Genomic DNA, 12,201 nt, shown 5'->3' with positions numbered 1-12,201 from the left:
CTCCAGAAAATCCACTTCGAGTGCAGGGAGGTCAGAATCCAACAGCATCTGCAGTCCTTTTGAGTCTCTGGATCAGATTTTTGCTCAGATCCCTCAATTTCAGCCAGAAAATACCTGAAATCACAGAAAAACACACAAACTCATAGTAAAGTCCAGAAAAGTGAATTTTAACTAAAAACTAATAAAAATATACTAAAAACTAACTAGATCATACTAAAAACATACTAAAAACAATGCCAAAAAGCATACAAATTATCCGCTCATCAGGTATACAGGAAAGGTGAAGAATAGGAATGGGGTTTGTATTATTGTGGATAAGCAGTGGAAGAAGGACGTAGTGGATGTTAAGAGGGTGGGAGATCGGATCATCTCTATCAAACTTGTGGTGGAGGGATGTGCTTTTCATGTGATTAGCGCCTATGCACCGTAAGTGGGTTCGAACGAACAACACAAGATAAAGTTTTGGGAGAATCTAGAGAGTTTGGTCCAAGGCATACCTTCGTTAGATAAGATTTTCTTAGGATGAGATTTAAATGGCCATGTTGGAAGAGAAGTGACTGGGTATGGAAGTATTCACGGAGGCCATGGTTTCCAGGTGATCAATGCCGAGGGTAAAACTATTTTGGACTTTTCTTCCACCTTTGACCTTCTCATCGCAAATACATGTTTTAAAAAGAGAGACGAACATCTTATAACCTATAAGAGTGGCATGACAAGCTCTCAAATCGACTTCTTGTTGAGGAGAATCGACCGGAAATTTTGCATTAATTTTAAAATTATCCCGGGGGAGAGTTTGACAACACAACATAGGGTGCTCGTCATGGATTTTCGCGTTGAGTAAAAGTTGAGAAAAAGACATCATACGAAGAACTCAAGGACGAGGTGGTGGCGGATGAAAGGTGAGGAACAAAGAAGCTTCCTAAGATGGGTAGGAGAAGAGGCAAAGTGGGATGGGAAAGGAAGCGCGGAAGAGATGTGGAGGGAGATGGCAGAAGTTATTAGAAGAATAGTAAAATAAAGCTTTGGTGAATCTAAAGGAATAGGACCAAGAGACAAGGAGTCTTGGTGGTGGAATGCGAGTGTACAAGAAAAGATAAAGATAAAAAAGGAGTGCTTTAAAGAGTGGTTTTTATGTCGCAATGCAGATAATTGGGAAAAGTATAAGGCGGCTAAGAAAGAGACAAAAGTGGCTGTAAATGAAGTAAGAACAAGAGCATATGAGGGTCTCTACCAGTCTTTGGGCACGAAAGAAGGATAAAAAGGTATATATAGAATCGCAAAGAGCCGTGAAAGAAAAACGAGAGATTTGGATCAGGTTAAGTGCATAAAGGATAAGGATGGAGAGGTGCTGACTCAAGAGGAGAAGATTAATGAAAGGTAAAAGAGCTACTTCTCTGAGTTATTTAATGAAGGACAGAAGACTTTTCCGAACCTTGGTCGGTTATGCACAAGGAAAGAAGATAAAAACTTTGACTACTATCGAAGGATTCGAGACTTCGAGGTAAAAGAGGCTTTAAAGCAGATGAAAAATGTTAGGGCAGTAGGACTTGATAATATCCCGATTGAGGTTTGGAATGACCTTGGAAGGAAAAGCATCAACTGGTTAACCAAGCTTTTTAATGAGATTTTAAGGTCAAAGAAGATGCCTGATGAGTAGAGAAAAAGCACTTTGGTACCTATCTACAAGAATAAGAAAGATATACAAAGTTGCGAAAACTACAGAGGGATCAAGCTCATGAGTCATACCATGAAGTTTTGGGAAGGGTGATAGAACGGAGGTTGAGAAAAGAGACACAAGTAACAAAGAACCAATTTGGATTTATGCTAGGCAGATCCACAACCGAAACGATATACCTGTTAAGAAGGATGATGGAAAGATATCGAAATAATAAAAGGGATCTACATATAGTGTTTATTGATTTGGAAAAAGCGTACGATAGGGTGCCAAGGGAGGTCTTATGGAAGTTTTTAGAAAAGATGAGAGTAAGGATCGCATATATTCGTGCAATTAAGGACATGTATGATGGGGCTACAACTAGTGTGAACACTCAAGGTGGTGTGACAGAGGAATTTTCTATTGGTATATGATTACACCAGGGATCATCCTTAAGCCCATATCTTTTCACATTAGTCTTAAAAGTACTCACAGAGCACATTCAAGAGCCTGTGTCATGATGCATGCTTTTTGCCGATGATATCATCCTTATGCGAGAGTCAAGGGAAGACCTAAATAAGAAGTTGGACTTATGAAGAGAAGCTCTATAAGTGTATGGTCTGCACATAAGCCGTATCAAGACGAAATATATGGAATGTAAGTTGAGTCTGAGAAGGGAAAAACCTAATATAGAAGTGAAGATTGGAGAAAACATCCTATCAAAAGTTAAAAGTTTTAAGTATCTTGGGTGCATCATACAGGATAATGGAGAGATTGAACAGGATGTACATCATAGGATCCAGGCAGGTTGGTCAAAAAGGCGGAGTGCATCTGGTTTTATATGCGACAAAAAAGTGCCTTTAAAACTTAAAAGTAAATTCTATCGCACTGCTATAAGACCGGCTATACTTTATGGTACGAAGTGTTGGGCGGCCAAAGGGGAGCACGAACATAAGTTGAGTGTAACAGAGATGAAGATGTTGAGATGGATGAGTGGTCATACGCGATTGGATAAAATAAGGAACGAAGATATAAGGGAGAGAGTTGGAGTAGCACCCATTGTGAAAAAGGTGGTTTGGACGTGTGAGAAGAAGACCAACAGAACACCCAGTCAGGAGGGTGAATGAGATGGAAGATGGATAAGGGGTGAAAGGCAGAGGAAGATCTAAGAAAACCATCCATGAGATGATCAAACAAGATCTACATGTAAACAGTCTCTCTGTAGACATAATACATAACAGAGCACAATGACATTGTTTGATTCATGTAGTCGATCCCACTTAATGGAATAAGACTTTTTTGTTGTTGTTATTTTTCTTTAGGAGTGAGCTCATATTTTTCAAATGAGAAATATTTGTTACGCATACAGAGAGTTTTGCATGAAAAATTCTAAATATATCTTTTGCTGAAATCATATTTATTAACTTGATGCACGATTATTTATCCAAATGCCTCGTATACTATCTAAGCCTTAAAGGCAATAGATGTCAAGCTCTGTCTTCTTTTGAATTTAGACATAAAGCTTATCTTCATCCTATTAGAATTGAGAAAGTGTTGTAGGATAAATAAATAAATACGGAAGAGAAAATAGATATAAAATAAAGAAGCGTAAATAGATAATTTTACTATTAATATTTATTAATATAATTATCTTAATATATATATATATATATATATATATATATATATATATATATATATATATATATATAGCAACTTAGTAAGAGAGAGAAATAATATATAAAGAAGGAGAAAAGTGATTTTATTGACGTGTATTGTTTTTCAGTTGTTTCTCTATTTATAAGCGAAGAAAGTTTATATTTTTAACTTCATTAACTTTGGTTTGCCTTGAGAAGTTGAGTCATTAAGTATTGAAAACAAATTCAGCTGCCCATATTAATGGGCATCCACATCACCATATTTATCACAATATTCTCCCTTAGATGACCATTTAAGATTATTGTCTTGCTAAAACTTACTAAAGAAAAAATCAATGGAAAAAAAATTTTAGTGAAGAAAAAAGAGTACAATATCCTTTGATGGGGACTGCCTCATTAAAAACTTTGTCAAGAAAACTTGACCAAGGAAAAAATAGTACAGTCTCCCCCTCTTGCCGACATTATTTTATATCTCGAAATCGGCACATTCCAGTCTGATGTACCAATTTTTCAAAGGAGGATTTTGGGAGTGACTTTGTAAATAAATCTGTCAGATTGTTACTTGAGCAGATCTGTTGGACATCAATTGTCCATTGATTTTAACGATCATGAGTGAAGAAGAATTTGGGAGAAATATACTTTGTTCTGTCATCTTTGATATATCCACCCTTAAGTTGAGCAATGCATGCTGTATTATCTTCAAATAGGATAGTTGGAGTTATCTTATGATCAATCAGTACACATGATGACAGAATATAGTGGATCAAACTCCTGAGCCAAAAACACTCGCGACTTGCTTCATGTATCGCTAGTATTTCAGCATGATTAAAAGATGTTGCTGCAATTGTCTGTTTCGTGGACCTCCATGATATAGCTATACCACCATATGTGAACAGGTATCCTGTTTGAGATCTTCCTTTATGTGGATCAGACAAGGATCCTACATCTGCATACCCAACTAGTTGTGACTTGGATCCATAGGGATAAAACAATCCCATATCAACCGTTCTATAAAGATATCGAAAGATTTGTTTGATTCTATTCCAATGTCTTTTGGTTGGAGAGGAACTATACCTTGCTAGTAAATTCACAATAAATAATATATCGGGTCGTGTATTATTAGCAAGATACATTAGTGCTCCAATGCCACTAAGATATGGTACTTCGGGATCAAGGATATCTTCATTTTCTTCTTTAGGACGGTATTGATCATTTTCACATCCAAAGATCTTATGATCATTGGGATACTCAATGGATGTGATTTATCCATATAAAATCTCTTCAAGATCTTTTCTATGTATGTTATTTGATGAATAAAGATCCCATTTTTTGTATGCTCGATCTGCAGGTCGAGACAAAATTTAGTCTTTCTAAGATTTTTCATCTCGAACTCTTCTTTTAGAGTTTTTATAATTGTTGGAATCTCTTCATGGGTTCTAATGATATTTAAATCATCAACGTACACAGCAATTATAATGAATCCAGATGCATATTTCTTTATGAACTATCATTATTTTTGAATCCGTTTTTGGCCAGATACTCAGTAAGACGATTATACCACATTTGTCTAGATTATTTTAAGCCATATAAAGATATTTTCAATTTGACTGAGTACAATCCTTGTGAATATTCATTGGATGGTTTAGATATCTTTAATCCTTCAGGGATTTTCATATAGATATCACGATCTAATGAGCCGTATAAGTAGGCTGTTACCACATCCATTAAATGCATATGTAGTTTATGATATGCGGATAAACTAACCAAATAACGCAATGTAATTGCATCCACTACAGGGGAATATGTTTCTTCATAATCTATACTGGATCTTTGTGAAAAATCTTGTGCCACAAGTCGAGTTTTGTAGCGTACAACTTCATTTTTCTCATTTTGTTTTTTCACAAATACCCACCTGTATCTAACAGGTTTTACATCTTTTGGTATATGGACTACAGGTCCAAAGACTTCATGTTTTGCAAGTGAGTCTAGCTCAACTTTCATAACTTCTTCCCATTCTGGCCAATCATTCCTTTGTTGACATTCTTCGACTGATCTTGGCTCAAGATCCTTACTTTCATGCATGATATTTAATGCCACATTATATACAAATATTTCATTGATAATTGTATTATTTCGGTCCCATTTTTCTTCTGTAAAGACATAATTTATCGAGATCTCATCATTTTCTCAATTTTTAGGTACCTGAACGTCTTTTGACATTAAAACTATATCAGAATTTTGGACAACTACAGGTGTCTTTACTATGTCTTTTTCAATAGGACTAGTATTTACCTCTTTTTTTTTTGAGAATTTTTGTCTTTGGAACCGATAGGTCTACCACGCTTCTGGCGTAAATTTGTTTTAGTGGCCACTTGTCCAACTGGGACATCAATTCAGATTGGGGCATTTTTCGCTGGTATATAAGATTTGGTTATCCTCTTTGTATCAGAAAATACATCAGGCAATTCATTTGCTATTCTTTGCAAATGTATAATCTTTTGAACTTCTAGTTCACATTGCCCTGGTCGAGGATCCAAATACATCAAGGATGATGCATTCCAATTAAGTTCCTTTTCAAGAAGTTTATTCTCTCTCCCTAATGTTGGAAATTTTGATTCATCAAAATGACAATCTGCAAATCTAGCTTTAAATACATTTTCAGTTTGTATCTCAAGATACCTCACTATAAATGGAGAATCATATCCAACATATATCCTCAATTTTCTTTGGGGTCCCATATTGGTGCGAGAAGGTGGTGCAATGGGAATATATATCGCACACCCAAATATTCTTGAATGAAAAATATTTGGCTGCTGGTCAAAAGGTAATTGTATAGGAGAGAACTCATGGTAACTTGTTGGCCTCAAACGAATAAGTGTCGCGGCATGTAAAATAGCATGCCCCAAACTGAGGTAGGGAGATTTGTTCTTATAAGTAAGGGTATAGCAATTAATTGGAGGCGTTTAATAAGTGATTCTTCTAACCCATTTTGTGTGTAAACATGAGCTATTGGATGTTCAACACTTATTCCATTAGCCATATAATAAGCATCAAAAGCATGAAAAGTAAATTCACCAGCATTATCAAAACAAATTGCTTTAATTGGATTTTCTGGAAATTGTGCTTTTAATCAAATAATTTGAGCAAGTAATGTCACAAACGCCAGGTTGCGAGAAGACAACAAGCACACATGTGACCATCTCAAAGATGCGTCTATTAGGACTATAAAATATCTAAAAGATTCACATGGTGGATGAATAGGTCCACATATATCGCCTTGAATCCTTTCTAGGAATTCAGGGGATTCAAATCCAATCTTTACTGGTGATGGCCTTAAAATTAACTTTCTCTGAGAACATGTAGCACAACAAAATTCACTAGATTTAAGAATCTTCTAGTTCTTTAGTGAATGCCCATGAGAGTTTTCAATAATTCTCCGAATCATGGTTGCTCCCGAATGATCCAATCGATCATGCCAATTTATGAATTCATTTGGGCTAGTCACTACAAAAAAACAGGGTTAAAACAGCGGTTATTTTGGGGAATTATGGCGGTTAGAACCGCCATTATGGCCAAAACTGGCGCCTCCGAGAAACGCCATTATTTTGGGCGCCATTCTGGTTATTACGGCGGTTTTTAGAAAACCGCCGTAATAACCTGTGGATAATACGGCAGTTTTTTGAGGGTTAAAATGGCGGTTTGTAGCCGCCATTATTTCCGGATAAAATGGCAGTTTTTTATATTGTTTAAAATGGCGGCTGTAACCGCCGTTTTTACCAGGATGTTGTGACATCACTTCTGTTTAAAATGGCAGTTTTTACCATTATAACCGCCATTTTTACCAGGTTATAATGGCATCTTTTGTGTTAAAATGGCAGTTTCTAGCCGCCGTTTTTACCAGGTTATAATGGCATCTTTTGTGTTTAAAATGGCAGTTTTTAACCGCCATTTTACCAGCGTATAATGGCATCATTTTCATTTAAAATGGGGTTTCTAACCACCGTTTGTACCTAATTATGATGACAATTTTATACTTTTTAAAATAAGATTGAAACTACCAATTTAAAGTGATATTTTCGAAACTTACTTAAAAATCTCATAATAACCAGAAGGCATAATCATAAATCAAACATCATAAGATAATTTTTAATTCATACATAATCCAAAAGTCATAATCCAAGTCATAATTGAAATGTCATAATCCAAAAACAAAGTATCAAAGTAACATTTTTCAATAATACGTCTTAACATATAATTCTTAATATACGTCTTAACATATTAAGCATGGTCATGCTTCCTTGTTGCTTGTTCCAGAAGACCTACTTCCTAACTCTTTTGGTGATGGAATCTCACTCTCCTGATCCAATCCCTATAACAAAAATATAATTATTATGAGCACAAAAAATGCAAGAAAAGAACATATATTGATATACATTATAAGTCTGATTTAATTTATAAGAAAAAGTATATATAAAAGAACACAAATTTATCAAATTTTAGAGACTAAAAAAATATAATATAAAGTAAAATTAAATCTTTTTTTTCAGTAACAGCACTCAGCATAACTTTAAAAATCTTTTTTGTACACATGACAACTTGAATAGTAAAAAAACAAGAAAGTTTCTGCAAGTTATATATATCCTACTAATTTAACAACCTTTTTTGTCATTGCCGCTAGATTTGGTCTTTATCTTATCATAATTACATGGCCCATACTTTACGTGACTAACTTTTCTTCATGCAATGCAATCCATTTATTCTATTCAGTTAATGCAAATAAACTGAAAAATTAAACAATTGATCAAATAATTAAGTTAATGCAAATATATAAAACAATTTATAATTCTCCTTTTGTTTAGTTAATCTGCTAGGCAAAATGTTGTGATTATCTCTAATATATAAAATGGCTTATTAAATATCTATTTTCAATGACTATATGGTTAGAGAGAGAAAAACCTCTGTAACAAAGAATTTGCATGTGATCACTGTTCCATCTAATAATTAATAATTAATATCCCCCAACAACTCCATATATATATATATAACATGATTGTGTTGATTTAAAAGTGGGGAAGACAAAGAGAACACAAAAATAAAAAACAATCATTTCAGTACCAGACTAGTACATATTTAGAACATCATAGCAGAAACAACGAAGAAGAAATTATTACAACACTAGTAGTACTTGAAACATTACAAAATATCAGTAACTCTCTTGCCTTTTCCTGGATTATGGTTTTCAGCTGCAATGATATAAGAGCCAAGAAGGAGGGGAACTCTTCAAGCACTTCATTTGTCTCTAAAACTCTAACTCACAACCTGCTTCCAATTTAAATTAAGAATTCAAATGAATAAAATACCTTTTTTATTATTGAATAAAATATAGCATGAACGTATGCTACATAAATTCCAATTTATATTAAAAAATATCAAAATAATACACCGTATATAAACGAAGAGACAAAAGAAATAGATTGAAGATTGAAGATTCGCTCACCACTACTAACAAGCGGCGAATAAAGAACAAAAGAAAATTTTTTTTTTTCTTTAAAAAGAAGAGAGGTAAAGAAAAGATAAAGCTAGAAATTCTTAAACAAAATAGAGACAGAGAGTAATAAGCTAATAACTAAAGGTAGAAAAAAAGTCATAAAACAGAGGGCAAAATAAATAGAATGCACTTTAAAATTGACAAGTTATTAAAATAAGTTAGTTATTTCATTTTTCTTTTTTCCTTTTTACAATATGTCATTTGAAAGCATTCAAGTTGCAGTGAGTTATTAAAATCAGTTTGCAATTGAGTGCAACAACAACAACTATAATCAATTTCAAATTTTGACTAGTTAATAAGCTCAAAAACTGCAGCACAGATTAGATTTTTCATGTACCTAGTAAACTTATTTGTTTATTTGTGTAAGAAAAGTGCATGAAATAGAGGAGATTTTTTTTGATAAATTATGTGTAAGAACATAAGGAAAACATAGCCTTTGTATCTTTATGAAAGTTTTAACATTGTGTATCCTTTCCTCAATAGGCTGTATCAGTTCAGCAAACTGCAAAGTAGAGAAGGATCATATAAGGAAACTTCAAACCTAAAAGCAAAAGCAAAGCCTGAAGAGATGAGGGAAAGAGGCTCTTTTGTGAGTAAAATCCATACACCAAAAATTATAACTTGGTAATAAGGTGATCTTTCATCTTATAGTTGAAATTACCAGTTAACAAGCTCCATTATACAATGTTTAAATCAATGAGCTCCTATACAATTTAATAGAGAAACTTTTGTAAAAAAAGTATAATTCCCAAATTTCAAAACTGAATTTCTCTACCAAAAAAATTTCAAGAGACAAAAAATTGAAGTACTTAACAGTTTAGTCAGTTTGTAGCATGATACTCAGTTTCACTACTTTATATTTTGCACATTGACTACTGAAAATGAATATATTGTCTGGAATTTGAATTCAGACATACTCTTCTGATTAATCTCAGCAATCCGAAGATAATTTGACTCAGACACCAATAGTAAGCTACAAGAGTTCAGTGAGAGAAGATGACACTGAAAGAGGGGGAAAAAATAAAAATGAAAAAATCAAAGCCTAATTGTTTCTTTCTTGTTTTAGCACTCAAGTCTCAACTAATGAATGATCATGTCTTGGAGGCTCTTCAACCATGACCTTCTGCAACACAAACTATACCTGATTGAAATTGAAGACACAGCAGTGTGGAGCAGATAGAAAAAATTCACATTTTCAATAAAACTAAGAGGATAAAAAGAATCCAACTTGTAACAAATCAGCTGGTTCAAAAAAGTTAAATGTTACATAAACACATCCAAATCAAGAACTGGTTGAACTGTAATACTAAAAATTAGTAATCCACAGCATGATGGGACCTGGGTGGGCTACACAGCTTAGAACATAAAATTGAAGCTACAATTATACTACTGGCAGGTACATTAAAAATCTAATTTGGACATTGACACAAATAAACAAATAAGTTCCAGCAACACAGCAACCCATCAGTATATGCAGCAACAAATTAGGATGACATTGATGTTCCAGCATATATTTAAACAGCTCTACTAACATTTAGAGGCAAGGAAAGTCCAGAAACAATATGACAGGCACAATCAAGGAGTAGGAAATGACCATCAGAAATTACAATTTCATCAATTTTGGCCATAACCCAATTAAAAATCACAATGGTAACACATGATTAATCCAAAGAATCTAACCCGGCAAATTGACCCAAATCATAAAGGAGTTGAAGTTTAAAACCAACACAACAATGAGAAATCTGCACAATACTCCACAGTATCCCAAGAGAAATCACAATGAAACAAAAGAACATGACAATAATCAGGCACACGAAGTAAGAACCACTTAAATCAACCAGGAATAAACTTAGCACATAAACTATCCATCATCATGAAAATAAGGAAAAAAACTTAAGAAGCATATTTACCAAATATCATAACCCTGACCAATAAGTTGCTCAGAAATTCCCCAAGCAGAATGCCAGGAACAAAGTATAGGAGCAGAGGAAACCAAAAACCAAATAAAGAAATACTCCAGCCCCAACATCATTCAAGAAGAAGAGTTAATGATCTATTTTTTCAGGATAATCTCAAGCAATAAGAACGCAATTAAACTCCATGAACAGAATGCCACAGGCACAAGCACAATCAAACGGCCAGAAATCAATGAATACAGCAAAAGACAGAGGAGAAGAAAAGAAAGGAAGGAAGGATTTTGAATAAGCCAAAACAGTGTGATTCTCTCAATGATGCAGTTTCCAAGATGAGAATCTCTTGGATGATTTTGAATAAAAGGCACTTATGTACAGTAAAGAAAAGTGTGGTTACACTAAATCATGATTATAAATGCAGATAGAGCAACCAAAATGGTTTTACAACAATTTAATAGGGTAATAACTTACAATTAATAACATGTACTATAATCAAAATCCAAAGAAAAGAAGGCAAGGAATCAGCTCATGTGATTAAAGTGACTCAATTTTTTACTAACCGCGGAAATAATTAACTAAAGTGATAGATATTATGAACAGAATCACAGAACAGAGCCCTACTTCACTAAGCTTATTCAGTCTGAACTCATTCATCAATTCACTATATTAAGAAATAGCAGGATGAATTAACTAGCAAGATCTAAAACAATAATAAGGGTGGCAGCAATTGAACCATTAACACATGCATCGAAGTAAATACATAAGGAAAGAGAAAGTGAAGTTACCATCAATCCAAGATCTGATATCGTTGACTAGTTGAACACAAGACCCGATCGGCGTCAATCACCACCACACCAACGTCAATGGAATACTTCAACACAAGCTCCGATCGTGGAGCTGCAGAGAAACAAAAACCCCCCAAAACGAAGAAATCAGTAACTAGCGGAGAGGGAGAGGTACCTAGAGAACTTGAGAGGGAGCTGCAGAGAAACAAATCAGTAACTGGCGGAGAGGGAGAAGTACCTAGAGAAATCGTAACCGGTGGAGAGAGGAGAAGCCGAGAGGGAAGAACGGTGTTATCGGAGATCGAGAGCGAAGGGAGAGAGAAGGGAGATCGAGAGCACCGTTATACTGTGTTTCGTTTAAGGCTAGGGTTGCAATTCTTTTGTTTTATATATGTGTGAAAACGGCGGTTCAAAACCGCCATAATCACCCAGAACCGCCAGCAAACACAAAGTTAATTATGGCAGCTAGGGGTGTGCATGGGTCGGGTGAAACCGGGTTTGATGTGACCCTAAACCATAATAAGCAAACTGGCTCAAAAAATTACGTAAATACGCCAAAGTAAAAATCGTTTCAGCAATAAGCCAGACCGTATTTTTATATAATTCGAACCAGGTTGGTTCGAATTCTATTTGTTAGTAAATC

The 12,201-nt window shown here is 34.5% G+C and overlaps 1 long non-coding RNA gene across 1 annotated transcript; it reads right to left on the bottom strand.

Moving 5' to 3' along the window:
- Positions 1-8,283: 8,283 nt before the first annotated feature.
- Positions 8,284-11,947, bottom strand: LOC130960986 (uncharacterized). The gene is made up of 3 exons (XR_009079320.1): positions 11,797-11,947; positions 11,559-11,670; positions 8,284-8,631 (listed from the first exon to the last, which is right to left on the bottom strand). It is a non-coding gene; the product is annotated as an uncharacterized LOC130960986 (long non-coding RNA).
- Positions 11,948-12,201: the final 254 nt, after the last annotated feature.

The sequence above is a fragment of the Arachis stenosperma genome, chromosome 2 (assembly GCF_014773155.1).
Source record: "Arachis stenosperma cultivar V10309 chromosome 2, arast.V10309.gnm1.PFL2, whole genome shotgun sequence".
Classification (NCBI taxonomy): domain Eukaryota; kingdom Viridiplantae; phylum Streptophyta; class Magnoliopsida; order Fabales; family Fabaceae; genus Arachis; species Arachis stenosperma.
This window is presented reverse-complemented; position numbering and strand designations above follow the sequence as displayed.